Genomic DNA, 17,500 nt, shown 5'->3' with positions numbered 1-17,500 from the left:
ATCATATCAGCTGTGAAGGAACTGTGGCAATGATCTCATCTCCTTGCGAAGTAATTTCTGGTGAGTTATTTGCTTAGTTGCTGCCACTTATTCAGTATATTCGGTGGGACCATACCAACTGGATATCCAATGGTCCACGCCGTCATTATAACGGTACCCAAATACTCGTATCTAAGAGCAATTAGATTCTCTGTTCATCATTTTGGACGTGTAAGCTGGCAGTGGGTCCTATGACTGCGTGTCCGGACTGCTCTTTGACTTATCTTCCGTACAAAACCCGATGGATACGAGTGACTGTGCAGAGATTTTAATCTCAAACTATATAGCTTTTGTAGTCATTAAAATATCCAAGCCTATCCACCACGCCAAGGTGTCAAGGTGTGTGTATGTATATATGTATATATATATGTATGTATGTATGTATGTATGTATGTATGTATGTATGTATGTATGTATGTATGTATGTATGTATGTATGTATGTATGTATGTATGTATGTATGTATGTATGTATGTATACATGTATATATGTATATATGTATATATGTATATATATGTATATATATATATATACTTGACATATAATGAAGCTGTGGGGGTAAACCAACTGCAGTTGTTGGGTCTTGCTGTACAGGTACATACACAAAAAGGTAATTGGCACCTTTTCCATAAACTAATCGAATCAGGAGCCATAATACATGTATTCCAACAGCCAAAAGGCTATCGGGCTCTGCGACGACACAAGAAGAAGATTCGCTTTGGCTTATCGGACTCTTCCCTGGAATAGCCAAACAAACGAGGTTTCATACTCGATGTCGCATCGACCTCAGCGTAACCTCGCACAAACATGCACCACTTTCAGGCAGGAATATTTGTTGCCGTGTAGTAATTGAGACTTGGACCGCAATATCTCTAATCCCTGACGAAGCAGAGGATTGAAAAGATTGCATTCGGCAGCTCTACTGGCGTTGATGAAATAGGAACTCGTGTCCAAAAAGTATTTCATGTAACTATTTTGAATTGGAATTCTCCTCTCAACACATATCTATATTAAATGTTTTCTTACATCAACCATGATGTTATTATCTTCATTCTATTCATCCTGTTTTGTTCATTGAATTTATCATCGTTATTATTATCAATATTCATTGGTATGTGGGCAGAGTTACCGCGGGTTAATCTCAGTCTTTGATTTTCACTGCGTGTCGTTGTATTTCAAGTAAAAAAAAATATTAGTAACATGGTGACATTTTATTTCAGTCTAATACTGTTCTTTTTAAATTATATTTCTAGCCTTTTATTTTACTAATATACATAGGTACACACATCTAAAGATATATCTATTTGTCTATCCATATATATGTATATATATATATATATATATATATATATATATATATATATATATATGTATATATATATTGTATATATATATATATGTATATATATATATTATATATTTATATATATTTATATATATATATGTGTGTGTGTGTGTGTTTGTGTGTGTGTGTGTGTGTGTGTGTGTGTGTGTGTGTGTGTGTGTGTGTGTGTGTGTGTGTGTGTGTGTGTGTGTGTGTGTGTGTGTGTGTGTGTGTGTGTGTGACTGTTTGTGTGTGTATCTATTTATGTGCAGCTCCAAGTATATCATATAATATTGTCAACAAAGACAAAGTTTGTTTGCCATGCTCTTCTCACCTGTAAACAATGACAGTGAATTTTTCATTATCCTACGAATGCCTTTTCGACATTCACGTATCACTACGAGAGGGACTGACGATGGTTAGCAACAAGTGCTCGTAGGTGACAGATAACGACAAGATCCTACGAGTGAGAACTAGCGTGACCTTCGTATGAGGTGTAAAGGTGATCTTCTGGTTGCGAGCTACGACCTGATCCTTGTCGGTCCCCGGGAGCCATCGTGAAGGCAGCCGAAGTGACCAGGTATTTTAGACTTTGCATGCAGCCGTCATTTCATAGTAAATCACAAATCTCGTAGGGAAATTGTTGACGTGGAAGGGAACTGCACGCAGAAGTTCATCACGAGCGCAACGTCCGTCGCAGGCCTTGGGGCGACGACATGACGTCACAACGTCAAGAATTGGGTCTTGACAAGGCTTCAATTGGATGTCCGTCAAACACGACTGCCTTCTTTCAGCACATGAAGGCTCATCGTCTACTCCTCCCCCTACACGTCACAATACCCGACCACTACAGGAGACAGGGTATTCTCACGCTTACTGGAAATAGGAGAGAAAAAGAAAAAAATCACCAAATTACACTTATTTTGTGTACAGAATCCCAAAGGAAAAATTTAGAAGCGGGTATTCCTTTTAGAACAGAGCAACAATCTTTTGCTTTCAGACGAGTCAAAAATCTAATCATGCACAGATATACATTATTGATAAGGATCCAGTTTGCCCTTTGGTGTCTCGTAAGACATTACTCCAAGGTCGCTATCTCAGACTCAACACAAAAGAGCGGCAGAGAAATACAAAGATATTGCGGTAGTCGTGATGTATTGCACAAACATGAATGAAAACGCGTTTGATTGCTGGGCTTAGGATGTACGCATGCAGAAGAAGAAGGAAAAAAAACGTGGATACATGAAACATGCATACCTCAGGAAGCGGCAGATAACTATTTTGTGGACCTTATTTGTGTTAGGACTACATCTTTGGAAGCAGTAGATTCAAGTTGTGATTTCCTCTCTGTTTCAAGATGTTTTTCCTCGAAAAAATTTACTTTGTGAGGTTTGGAGGATGAAAGTGAATAGTTATCAAAATCTACCCGTGTGGTAGGATTGTAACTTTTGCGCACACACACACACACACACACACACACACACACACACACACACACACACACACACACACACACACACACACACACACACACACACACACACACACACACACACACACACACACACACACACACACACACACACACACATACACTCACACACACAGAACAAATAAACGCATACACACGCGTGTACGTGTATGCACGCAAGTACCACATAATAAGAATCGACCAATTTAAGAACATAATGGTACAACTATAAGAGACCATAAGGCCTACACTAGGAAGTTCCATATGGATTTTACATCATGAATGGTGATTTGCTGTTTTTTGTCCCTAATTCCATGCTTTAATCTATTCAAACACTTTATTCCTATGTCATGGATCTTGACTTAAGGAAAATATAGACCCAATTAAATCCAACGAAGATGTCTTGGTAGATACAGTGGAAAAAACAAGCGAGGCGTTCAGGAATATTTTACCTCAGTAATTACACACGGGAGATTAAATATGGTACTTGATTGCAATCTGATCTTAAAACTACAAAATTCCCGGCTCTAGACGACATTTTTCCGAGAATGCTCAGAGAGCATGATTTTGAAACCTGTGATCATTTAATGGGAATATTTAGCAAGTCTCTTGACATTGGGTTTGTGTCTATTTCTTTGGGTGAGGAAGAAGTTGTTTCTGTTTACGAAAAGGGTGATAAGTCTTCTGTGAACAACTGTAGGCCAATGATTTTGATGTTGGTTATAGGTAAAATGCTGGAATCACTAATGGCAAATAACATGAAGGAACATACAGAGAGTCATAATGTGATTCATGATTCGCAGCATTAGCTCGCCAAGGACAAGTCGTGTATAGATAAACTTTTATGTTTTTTACGCTCCTTCTTACAAGGTGGCATGTAATGACAATACATATGATGTTATATACCTCGAAAAAAAAAAAAAAAAAAAAAAAAAAAAAGTAAATCATCTGGCCTGTTCTGTCATTATACTCGCGTTGAGAGTTACTTGTGTATTGTTAAATTTTCATGGATTAGATGAACTGAGGTGACTGCGCTGCAAAATTTTCATTTTGATACTTATTGCAAGGAAGCCTTATTTAGATAATGCTTAATTGTACGCACGATTGCGTGTGAATTTGAATGTGCGTTGGTAGCCGAAATATAGAATCTTCTTTTATTCGAATTTTAGTTTCTCCGACTGTGGGTTTCTTGTGTGTTATTTGCAAATGTGCTACTGCATTTCTCTTTAGATAGTGCGTGTATGTGTTTGTTTGTTTGCGTTCGTATATATGTATGTGTGTGTCTGTGTGCATGTATGTGTGTGTGTGTGTGTGTGTGTGTGTGCGTGTGTTTGTGTATGTGCGTGTGTGTGTGTGTGTGTGTAAGTGTGTATGTATGTGTGTGTGCGTGCGTGTGTGTGTGTGTGTGTGTGTGTGTGTGTGTGTGTGTGTGTGTGTGTGTGTGCGTGTGTGTGTGTGTGTGTGTGTGTGTGTGTGCGTGTGTGTATGCGTGTGCGTGTGTGCGTGTGCGTGTGTGTGCATTGTGTTTTTATGTATGTATGTGTATATATATGTGTATATATATATATATATATATATGTGTGTGTGTGTGTGTGTGTGTGTGTGTGTGTGTGTGTGTGTGTGTGTGTGTGTGTGTGTGTTTATGTGTGTGTGCGTGTGTGTGTATGTGTGTGTGTGTACATATATTGATTGAGGGTCCCTTTCTTTCGATCTATACAGACTTCATTTTACATGGTCGGTTCGAGCCCTGGTGGCGGTGGCTAGACAACTCACTAAATGGTTGTAGATACATTCTCTCGACGGTGTCCGTGCATACGAGAAGGTCTCTCCTAATTGCCCAGATAATCTCTGCAGGCCTTCCTCGATTACAAAATTATAGCGCGACGAATCAGCACAAAGAAGTCCAATTGTAATGCTGGCGTAAGTGGAAAAATGAGCGATTGCCTGACCACACACACGGGCAGACTGATGCCTCACGAGTCCAATTGTCCTACGGACAGTGACTGACAGGCTACCGCGGCTCTCCCAGCTCACCACGCCCGACAATAACCTTCCTACAAAGGGCCTCTGCCCTCCTCGCCCCAAACTCATTCCATCTTCATTCTTTGCATTCGTGTTTTACTTCTCTCGATGACTCGCTTGTGATGAGGTGGTCGAGGTTGTCCTGTCCCTTCCCGCCCTATCTTGACCTGCCAGACACGGCCTGCCGAGGCTGTCCTTAGGCGAAGCTGGGAAGGTTCTTCTTTACTTGACGCAGTATTGCTCACCTTCTTCATCACCTACTGAACGCTACAAGGGTTTATCTAGTAACCCACATGCTGCCATCGGCGCTGTAGTGATAATATGACTTCTTGGGCAAAGGACTGTAACACATCAGTTACAAACAAAAGAGAACGAAGTTCTGGGTCGGATTTGAGGGTAAAGATAACTCAGCAGTTCATCAATATTATCCGAATTACCCCTCATTGTAAAGGCGGCATCCCTTAAGCATGTTAAAATGGTCTAATGGTGGCTAGAAAACTACAGGATATCCCCAAAATCTTATTTACTCTTTGAAGTGTTTCATGAGCTGAGTCCGGAAATTGGTGGTTATCAGTTTGAACATCCGTGAACACGTAGGAGGGACTAGACTAGACAAGGGATAAAAAGACTAAACTTGATCGTCACAATTTCTCAGACACAGGTGATATCGTGGATCTATGGATTCAATAACTTTACGGAACATTTAAAAGTGAATACATTTTTGGTACACCCTGTATGTTGGGTGCATCTTCGTAATCAAGGAATCTACCAAGAAGGTTTAGGACTGGTTCACACTATTCACACTGAACCAGCGGTTCTCAAGCGGGTAGGGGAGTCATACGAAATGAATGTTTTACTTGAGATCCACAAAAGTATTACAAAGAGCCTATTAATGTAATTGGTGAACATTTAATTAGTTTGGACTAATTCTCACATTATAAACTTTCGTCTTCTATAATCCAACTCCAATTCATATGTAGATGTAAACAGCTGGTTTAGTATTTGTCTTAAGCCCCAGTCACAACAAGCTTACACAGTCCACGTGACTATAAAAATAAACGAACAAGTGGGTCTGCCCCACATCTATCTTATCTCTAACTTCCTTCCATCTCATTCTTTCCTTCCACTAACCCCCCCTCCCTCCCTCTCCCCCGTCTTATCTATCCTACCCTCTAACTAACTAACCAAGCTTACGAGCTGTTTCCGACCACCACCTTCGACGGTGACACTTTAGTGTCTCTCACGGACCAGGTGGCTAGGCAGCCGTTTCATATTCATCTTGCTGACGGGAGAGATTCATTCCAATTGCTTCATTGTCTTGAATTCTTTTTTATAAACAGAGAACAGCACAAATCAGCCCGGTCGCCGGTGGTCGGAAACAGGTCGTAAGCTTGGTGTGATTGGTTACCAAGGTGTTCCCCAAACATTTCTGGCTCGTTCCTCACTTGAACAACTTAGCCCATCAAAGCTTGTTACTCCACTCACAAAACTGGGTCAATGCTAATAATCATTGCATATGTTTCAATTCTAGGTATTCTAGTCTTGTTGTCTTTGAATATATATATAACATTTTATAGATTATAGTATGCTCTAAAATTCCGTCAGAGAGTGGCACATGTTTTTTTCGGTTTCCTGAATTTTTGTATATATATATATATTTTTTTTTGTCCCTTTGCTATTCCTTCCAAATTACCATACTAACGCCCCGAGGTGGAGTAGTTTACCATTAGAGGTTAATTTAACCTCATTTTAGGAACTCCTGGGTTCAACATAGGTGTCCAACAACAGTGTATCCTTGACATGAAAATCAACATCATCTTGTAATGTCATTCGTTCCTTATTACTATATTATAACAATAATAAATCAAATAGAGATGTCAGTTGCTGCCTGTTACAATGTACCGTAGACACTCTTCACTTCATTGTTCAAGAAATGGATATTGTTTACAAGGGTGTTACTTCTTTATACCAAACAACGCTGGGGAAAGGCTAACAAAAAGCCAGTGATTCTGTAAGAAACATTACGAAATTGTTCGTTAAGATGTCATGGTTTACGACGTATATTGTTTTCCCTTTTTCCAAAAAGACCTCACTGCCACAGCTACCCCTTTATGATGTTAATTTCTTAAGACCATTCCGACTGCAACAGCCATTGTATATGCAAATTTAGCTCAATTTTCCTTCAGTACCTTTGCTTCAGCTGTTGTGAATGTCGGTATAGACCCTTACTTTACTCCTAACATTTTCATTTTCTTCATGTGAAGGTTTTATTCGTCTTCTCCATTATTGATACACAGTTCCTTGATTTACTGTATCTGTTTATATAATATGTATCCTGGGTGTTTCACAGTATTTGATATATTTACTAGCTTATGAGTATACAAGTAACTTCGTTTGTTGCTGGATATACATATACAATTATACTCAACTAACGTAATGCGTTCGTACTCCTTATTGCAAAACCCTAATTAAGATTCATAGAGGCTTGAGCATCTTATGGTTAAGAGACTCAAATGGGTAATTTAATAAAGGTACCTAGTTAATTCCAGACAATTTCAATCAACAGAAAAGAGCCTCAAAGAGCAAAAGAGTTAATCCAAATGACTGAACGCTTTGATCCTTAACATGTGAACGATAACGTATGAATGTGGCCATTATTTAATGATAAACTTTCGGTCAAACGACACAGAATATAAGGTAAAAGTTCCACCCGGCAGGGAAGGTGTGACTGTGAGTCCCGTCAGCCAAGGGAACGCGGACGAATTTTAAGAACTCACTCCAGGCACGGAAGCATATGCGCGCACACACACATGCATGCGCACACACACACACACACACACACACACACACACACACACACACACACACACACACACACACACACACACACACACACACACACACACACACACACACACACACACACACACATACATATACACACACACACATGCGCACACACACACACACACACACACACACACACACACACACACACACACACACACACACACACACACACACACACACACACTGGTAGAGTTCCCGGCCGCCACTACGGCGGTCCGGGTTTGAAGCCCTCCCAGGGCTGAAATAGTTTCAGTATCGTTACTCCAACTCTCGCGGGCGGGGAGTTGGGTATGTGTGTGCGGTCACATATGAGTTCTGAGCTCTCTTCCGGGAGGGTAATAGCTGTCGATCACGAGTCGAACACGTGATTCAAGACCCTTTTGAATAACGCACACACGCACACACACACACACACACACACACACACACACACACACACACACACACACACACACACACACACACACACACACACACACACACACACACACACACACACACACACACACACACACACATATGCAATATCCATGAAGTCACACTTAGATCATATGTAAAATCCATGACGTCACGCTTTGGTCATATGTAACATCCATGACGTAACAGAGTCACGCGGAGCCTCGATCGAGTTTGGCCGCCGTCCCCTGGAGAGAACCCAGAGGCAACAGTCTTCACATCAGCACCGAAATATATTCGGGAATAATTTGTGCCATTTTCCACCAGTCATTAAAGAAAAGGTTCATAGCTACGTAAATTTAATAAGATATTATCAATAAGCCAATCAACCGATAAAAAAGAAAGAAAGAAATAAGTATGAAGAGGAACATAAATTCCTTAGTTGAGGTGACAACGCGTACGTTTTCTTTAGCTGAATCAAATTTGTTAAGTGGCAAGTACGTATTGAAGACGTTCACAGTGCATAGATGAATAGTAATAATGAATTGCTAAATATTTGATTACATTAACTTTTCCTTATGTGAATAATTTTTTTGTCTTTTCGTTTTCTTATTTCTTGTCTTCATCAATATTAAACTTAAGAAATATAATGTTTCATCACAATATTTTTTTTTTAAATGATCTTGTTTTTTTCCCTCTAACCATTCATCTAGTATTTTTTGTGTATTTTGCAATACTCTATATGCATATGTAAATTTTCTATTATGTGGTTAAATATCTAATGATGTATTTAGAATATTCTCTTCTAAACTTTAAAAAGTCAAAGACTAAAATGACATACAATCCATATCAATGATAGATTTTGGAGGTTTGTGTGGATTTGTACTAAAGCTAATTCCTGATGTTTACTATTGAACTTCTACTAGAAAGTGTTTTATTGTGGTCGAAGCCGTGACCTTAGCCTCCAGTCTACGTAACGTAAATCACGATCGGAACTAACGCATGAAAGCGGCGCGCTATTCTGTACAAAGCTAAATTGCTCGAAAAGTATGATCTATTCTGACATACTATAATACCGAACGTGTGAATGTGTTTTTCTGAATTGGGTAGCCAACACTGTATGTTCAAATTTGAACAAATTTTACAATATATATATATATATATATATATATATATATATATATATATATATATCAGATAATTTTATGACCGTTGCGCAAGGATTCGAACCTGCGCTGTACATGACGACAAGAGGCCCCCATGACTGCCGCCTTACACCGCTCGACCACTGATGCTTAAAATTGTACGAACTCAGAACACTTACTGGTTCTCGAGATTGAGAAGGTCACTACCTGCAACCCTATTCTCATTTTTACCATACGACCAAGCACGCTCGTGGGAGGGGTAAGGACCAGATCGAATCCTTACCCCTCCCACGAGCGTGCTTGGTCGTATGGTAAAAATGAGAATAGGGTTGCAGGTAGTGACCTTCTCAATCTCGAGAACCAGTAAGTGTTCTGAGTTCGTACGATTTTAAGCATCAGTGGTCGAGCGGTGTAAGGCGGCAGTCATGGGGGCCTCTTGTCGTCATGTACAGCGCAGGTTCGAATCCTTGCGCGACGGTCATAAAATTATCTGATTAATGTCGCTGTCCACTAGCGAATTTCTCGTATGGTTACAATGGCGAGAAGCGTGAAAAGGATTCGATCTGGTCCTTACCCCTCCCACGAGCGTGCTTGGTCGTATGGTAAAAATGAGAATAGGGTTGCAGGTAGTGACTTTCTCAATCTCGAGAAAGAATTTTAATTCAAAAACGTATTTGTAATTATCTACTTAACTCTTCATTTCGATTACGTGAAATGGTGTCTTGTTTTTGTATATTTCATTGCACCATTTGAAGATCCTATCAAATAATTCATGTAAGTCCACAGTAATGAAGTGTTCCTATTTTCAAGCAAATGGACAAGTATTAAGCAACATTCTTTACTTGTACACAAAAATCTCGCTTCTCTTCTGTATCTAACCTTTGCATGATATGTCAAAATACCAATTCGTTATCCTCTAAACCAATGTCAATTTCTTAAGCTTAGATTCTAAGAATTCAACGAAAAAAAAAAGATGACCTGTATTAATTTTGCGATGCAACACCACACCTTTCTGCAGTTATTTGTACAAAGTATTTTTGTTGCACCTTGGTTTTTATTCTCTGCAATCGTATGTTCATTCTGTGATCATTTTCATTTGAAATGCTTGATGGATCTTGTATATAAATTATATAACATCTCAAAGATGGAATGTTATTATCTAGACTTAATGTACAAGTATTGGGCAACGTTGTTTACATATATATATATATATATATATATATATATATATATATACATATATATATATATATATCTTTATATATGTATAAATATATATATATATATATATATCTTTATATATGTATAAATATATATATATATATTTATATATATATAAATATATATATATATACAAAAATCTCACCTTTTTCTGTAACTAATCTTATGATGGCATATTCAGAATACCGATACATTTCCCCCCTAAACTTTTCTTCACTACTCAACGTCTGTCTATCTATATAGCAAAGGCTTTTCCCCCCTTACCCAGAAGATAGCCAAAGTCCACTCCCAAAATCCACTCCCACTCCCACTCCCACTCCCACTCCCACTCCCGCTCCCACTCCCGCTCCTACTCCCACTCCCACTCCCACCCATTCCACTCCCACTCCCACTCCCACTCCCACTCCCACTCCCACTCCCACTCCCACTCCCACTCCCACTCCCATCCACCACCCTTTTCTCCTTCTCACATTAGCTCCTCATGGAGTACTGTAAAAATGTTCTCAGTAGTATGCAGCTGACGCTTTAGGTTCTATATGGGACACCCCTACGGAACAGAGTCACACATCATTTTGTCTGTGTTAGAGGAAGTATCTGTTAATAGAGAAATTATTATTCTACTTTATTGCACTACGACTGTCCTTTCGTTATGCTGTTCCCTCCACTTTTAATACTGTCCTGTACCACATTTCTTTATATATATTTCTATTTTAGCTTCGACTAATACTTCGACTTAAAGAAAAGTCCATCAACCTCGCTGTCATAGCTTAGGCTGTGTGTGTCAGATCCGCATGTTTTATATATACATATATATATATATATATATATATATATATATATGTATATATATATATATATATATGATGTAAGTGGAATAGGAAACACAGGAGTCTAAGTCTTGAGTTTATTCCTGACTAGTTTCGCAGGTATGCTTTTTCAAAGGAATGTGTAGAGGGAAGTGATGTCAAAGCTTACCAGGCGTTGGTCTGTGAAGTCAAATGTGTTCAGTTTGTCTATTAGGTCGGAGGAGTTTCTAAGGTGTGTTCCGCTAATGCTACCTAAGGAGGATGAAAGAGGTTTGGCTAATAGCTTGGCTAGTCTATGTGGTGCGCTACCTATGCCAGAAGTTATAGGTCGGAGGGGAATGTCCTGTTTGTGGATTTTCGGAAGACCTTTCATGGATGGGATTGTTGGGTCTTCCTCTAGGGGGTAGAGGAGTCTTTTTCCCTTTTCGGTTCTTTTGAGGATTTTTCTGATGTCGGTGTTGAACTTCTTGGCTTCTTCGCTGGCTGTACCGTCCCTTTGTTTACAATATGTGGATTGGTCAGAGAGTAAACGTTCCTTTGAAAAAGCATACCTGCGAAACTAGTCAGGAATAAACTCAAGACTAAGACTCCTGTGTTTCCTATTCCGCTTACATCAACCTGTCAGAATGTCTCAACATATATATATATATATATATATATATTCATATATATATATATATATGTATATATATATATATATATATATATATGTATATATATATGTATATATATATATATATATATATATATATATATATATTGTAACAGAGGTTCAATGGAAACATCCTTCATTTATTCAACGAATATTATAAAACAGATGTATTAAGACTTGATTTATCTTTACTTTAGATATTTTGTTGTTACTCTCGCCTGAATATCTAAATATCCTTCCAGGATGTCTTGGTAGAATCTGTCCTATGACGCGCTTCATAGATTTCATTCACGGTAAAACGTCAGCCCGTTTGATTCAGCCAAGGGATAAATCAAAATACCTTGTGTGTTTGTCCCGAATATGGACACAAGCTGAATACAACCGCGTAGCCAAGACCAGAATAAGAATTGTAATAGGGGTCATCAGGTCAAGGAGATCCAATCCCAGTCATCTCAACTGCTTCCTCCTTGGTTTGCTGTTTATGATTAAAAAAAAAAAAAAAAAAAAAAAAAAAAAAAAATATATATATATATATATATATATATATATATATATATATATATATATATATATATATATATATATATATATACAGTATATATATATATATATATATACATATATATATATATATATATATATATATATAGTATCTAATTGTTTATAGCAAGGGCTAGCATGAAGAATATGAAAGCATTTCAGTGTCTCTCGTGACTACAGAGGAAAAAACTATACATATGTATAGGTTTTTTATAAAGTACATTACCATATCCGGTTTTTCGTATCTACACAACAAGCGGCTGGCATGAATGAGTTGAATGAGTTAAGTAGAGCCTTGCGTATCTCAAAATCGCAAAAGGGTGACATGTTCTGTGATGTGGTATAGAAAAGACGAAACTCAGTTTCATTAAAGGATCAGTGTTAAAAAGAAGTGCTATCACGCCCCACATAATCAGTGATTAATCCTTGAGTTCTCCTGAGAACAATATGTTCATTAAAATCAGCATCAGATATATCCAACTCATAGTCGTCAGGGATCATTCTAGAGTATCGTTTTCTAGCTTCCACCCAACAATTCTATTCAACTCAAGTAAAATCACTGGTACTTAAGGGTTAGTTAACCACTATAAATTGTAGCCCGAGATAAAGACAAGAATTAAGTGCGCAAAGAAAAATTATGCATAAAAAGTCAGTGACCTTCATCTAACTGGAAGTTAAAAGAAGGCGTAATCAAGGAAATAATATCCAAACTAGATGACCTTCAGGCGCTGGTAGACCCACTTCCCGTTCGGCTGTTTGTGCTAGGCAGTGGCGGCGCCAGGGGGGGGGGGCTTTAGCCCCCCCAAAAAAGTGGCCAGCCCCCCCATTAGCCCCCCCAACTGAAATGAGCAAATTGAAAATTTAAAACACTCATTGAAATAATTTTATTAAGTGGAATTTCTAATTGCCAGGGCTAAAGATTTGTCAGCCATCAGTGCTAGCCCTACCATTAACCCCCTCCCCTTCTGAAATGAGGATAATATATGTGTATTATCATATTACTATTAGCCCCCCCCCCAAAAAAAAAAAAAATTGCTCAGCACCCCCTTAGCCTCCCCAACTAAAAATTCCTGGCGCCGTCGCTGGTGCTAGGGTCCTTTGGGTCCAAATGATCTGCTACTTAGCCAAATATCCTAGGTTATAACTTCAAAAGATAATAAGTGCAAGGATGCAAGGATTTTATTGCGGAAAAAATAACAAGAAAAAAGTCAAATGCCAAACTTGGCATTAACTGTATACCTTTCAGGTAACAATAACAACGCTCTTGCTACAAATATTGTGCACAGTATCGTGTGGTCTTCTTCGTACACACAGACCGAAGTCAATGACAATCCACAGAAAAAATATACATTTTCTAGTGGAAATATACAGGGAATGAATTGACACAAATGTAAATTTGATAAAACTGTACAGATGTTGTCTATCGATCTGTGTAAATTTTATTAACGAAATTATTAGTTACAATGGTACTACAGCCTACAAACTGACGCAGTGTCTGGAAGTTGAGATTTTCAGAGGCGAGATTTTGAGGCTTACTCAAGAAAAGGCATTCATTCTCTGATTACAAGTTCTTCTCAGCTGAAGTAAACTATGCTGTTACAACCAGTATATTAAAACGGATCCCTTTGTTTATTATCCACAAGGCAAAATTAGGCCGGCTTAGATCAGGATTATGTCATCGGGGACATTGTTCTCATGTTACGATTCACAATACGCAGCTTAAACGTACATAAAAGAATTGGTTCCAGAAGCAGCTTCCAGCATTCCAGTTTTTGTCTAATCCCCATGGCCTTAAGAGTATGTAACATTCACCGTCAAGAATACACGTTCGAAAAATAACAAGATTATTTTTTTCAAGATCATCAAGTAAAAGATTTGTCTAATCTTCAAGCCAGATAGATAACAAGGCTGAAACTAGGTATCAAATGAAGCTTTCAAGATTTTATTTGTCATAAATTTAAACTTGTACAGAATTTCTGCTCCATAGCTATAGATTAAGCGAGCCCAATTTAGAGGCAAACACTTCTGGGAAAAATGAGTATAGGGAATGATGTCGATGGCCGCAATCTTATACAGGGTACAAACGAAATCACGATGCCCAAAATCACATTACACTTTACCATCACAGAATAGATTAACAGAGCGAAAGACTGTCAATAAGATGGAGGTGATGCGAATCGAAAGAAAACCACACGGAAGCAGGACTCAAGAGCTAGAAAAAAGAAACTACGGACAGAGCTTACAAAAAATGGTCTCGTTTGTTTGCCTTTATTAATCTTCACAAACATGTTTTAAACTTGGGTACTTTAAATCCCGGGTAATGTCAAGTATTTAGGATAGTTATATCATAAAAATTATTATGTTGATTATTTCTCGTATTGCCTTGAGAAAAGCTGCGTACCAGAAAAGGTACTCTGTCCTTCTTCTAGACAAGGCCTAGAGGACATACCCGTGAAGTTATCACCCGGGAATAATAGGTTGTTTTGTTTAAAAAAAAAAAAAAAAAAAAAAAAAAACAGAAGACGCTCATGTGCTGCAGATGTCACCTTTGCCATTCGTGTTTGGACAGCATAGACCAAGTCCAGATTCAGGCATTTTGCAAAAGGCAACAAGCCTCAGTAACAAGACACGACGAATCAGTAGTAATGCGGAAAACCGAAAAATTGCATTCAAATGATTTTTCCTCCCGTTCTAATACCCTGAATATTAGCGTAGTTAACAATCTCCTTCCAGAAAAAGATTCATTATATAAAAGTAAACGGATTGCGGCATGCTATCCTGATTAAGCTGCATTGAAACATCTTGTTCATTTCGGCGTAAATCGTGAAAACGTTTGGCTTTTTGCAGTCGTTCATACTCAGACGACAAAGCGCCTCGCGCAAAGAGGCTCTTCTGAGTTCTCCTTGCTCTTTATCTCTCTTCTGAGCAACACAGTCCCCCTGATGTCTAAGCGAGTCCTTCCTTGTTAGTACAAGGGGCCTTTTGTTGGTCGATCTGGCACCGGCAGACTCATTAGTTCCAACCCTCCTTTCTCCGAGTTTCATTGTGTCTTCTTTCATCATGCCAAAGATAAGAAAATAACTTTATCTCACTTTTTTTCTTAAAGAAATTCTATCTCTACTCTTGCTCGTACCTATCGCTGTTTTCTGCATAATCCATCTGTTTATCAATTCATTTGTTTGTTTATTTTTCTATTTATCCTTTTTTTTTAAGGTGTACGATTGTGAATGTTTCATTCTCTTTTACTCTCTCTTATCTTGTCTCCTGTTTCCGTCTTTTAATCTTGCAGACTTGCTGCATTTCTCCCGCCTTTTTTGTCCTACCTTGTCAACTCTATCTATCTACATGTCTGTCTGCCTGACTGTTTTTCTATCAGTTTCTTGGTTGTCTGTCTGCCTATCTAGCTGCCTTTCTTTCTGTCTGTCCGTCTGCCTGCCTGTCTGTTTGTTTGTCTGTCTTTCTATTCCTGCGCGCGCGGACGCGTGTATGTGTGTGTATATGTGTATGTATTGTATGTGTGTATGTATGTATGTGCGTGTGTGTGCGTGTGTGTGTGTGTGTGTGTGTGTGTGTGTGTGTGTGTGTGTGTGTGTGTGTGTGTGTGTGTTTCTGTGTTTCTGTGTGTGTTTGTGTGCATCACAGATCATGGATCAATAGGTATTATCCGTTCGGTTGAAAGCTCGACAGCTCGTATGGCCCGAGATATGGTCATTACTGTGACATTAATACACTCACGCACACACACACACACACACACACACACACACACACACACACACACACACACACACACACACACACACACACACACACACACACACACACACACACACGCACACACACACACACACACACACACGCACACACACACACACACACACACACACACACACACACACACACACACACACACACACACACACACACACACACACACACACACACACACACACACACACACACACACACACACACACACACACACACACGCAAAATATACGTGCGCTATCGCACACATAAATTCACCCCCAACCATCTCGGAAGGAAATTTCCAGAGACATTTATGGGTTAAAACCACATTGGTTCACTGACCCTTTGATTTCCATGTTAAACGCTTGATTTTACCTGGTTGCTGAAGAGGTATTTTACTATGCTAAATCAAAATCCCTTTGATCTGGTAATGACTTTGTAGAATTTATTCTTGCTAAGGCTGGATGCTGTTAATTTTTTCTAGTGCCGTCATTTTCTTCGTTTACTTTGCAATTTATTTGTCTTATCAAACTCATTCTGAGAATGGTAAATCTTTACAAGCTTGTTTAAAGAATAAAGCTAATCTAACCTAGCCTAGTCTAACTTTTCCTAATTTAATCTAACCTAACCTAACCTAACCTAACTTAACCTAATCTAACCTAACCTAACCTAACCTAACCTAACCTAACCTAACCTAACCTAACCTAACCTAACCTAACCTAGCCTAACCTAACATAACCTAACCTAATATAGCTTAACCTAACCTAACCTAATGTAATCTAGCTTAACCAAACTTAACCTAATATAAACGAACCTAATCTAACCTAACCTAACCTAACCTAACCTAACCTAACCTAACCTAACCTAACCTAACCTAACCTAACCTAACCTAACTTGATAGGACGATTTTTATTTACAAGGGCATTTCTAGTGTTGTCTATCTTTACAAGCTAAAATATAGGGTAGCCTTTACATGGAACTCTGGGGTTGTTGATCTTTACAAAGTCCGATGTCTAGCCTGTCCAACCGGAAACAAGCAGTGATCAAAGACAATTGTGGTTGTATAACGAAAGTCAAGATTATTTTCTCTAATTATACGAAAAAAATAAACAAAATTCAAACAAATGTAACTTCTCTCTTCTTATTTTGCGAGAAGGATGGACGCTCCTTAGACTCATTTCAAAAGGTAAATGTCTTCACAAGATCTTCTGCTTTTGCGCCTGCGCACTAGTAGTATACAAGAGATAATTGTGTTTGTATAACAATAGTCAATATAATTTTATTT

Source organism: Oratosquilla oratoria, chromosome 11 (genome assembly GCF_046742065.1).
Source record: "Oratosquilla oratoria isolate Oo_2021 chromosome 11, ASM4674206v1, whole genome shotgun sequence".
Taxonomy (NCBI): Eukaryota; Metazoa; Arthropoda; class Malacostraca; order Stomatopoda; family Squillidae; genus Oratosquilla; species Oratosquilla oratoria.
This window is presented reverse-complemented; position numbering follows the sequence as displayed.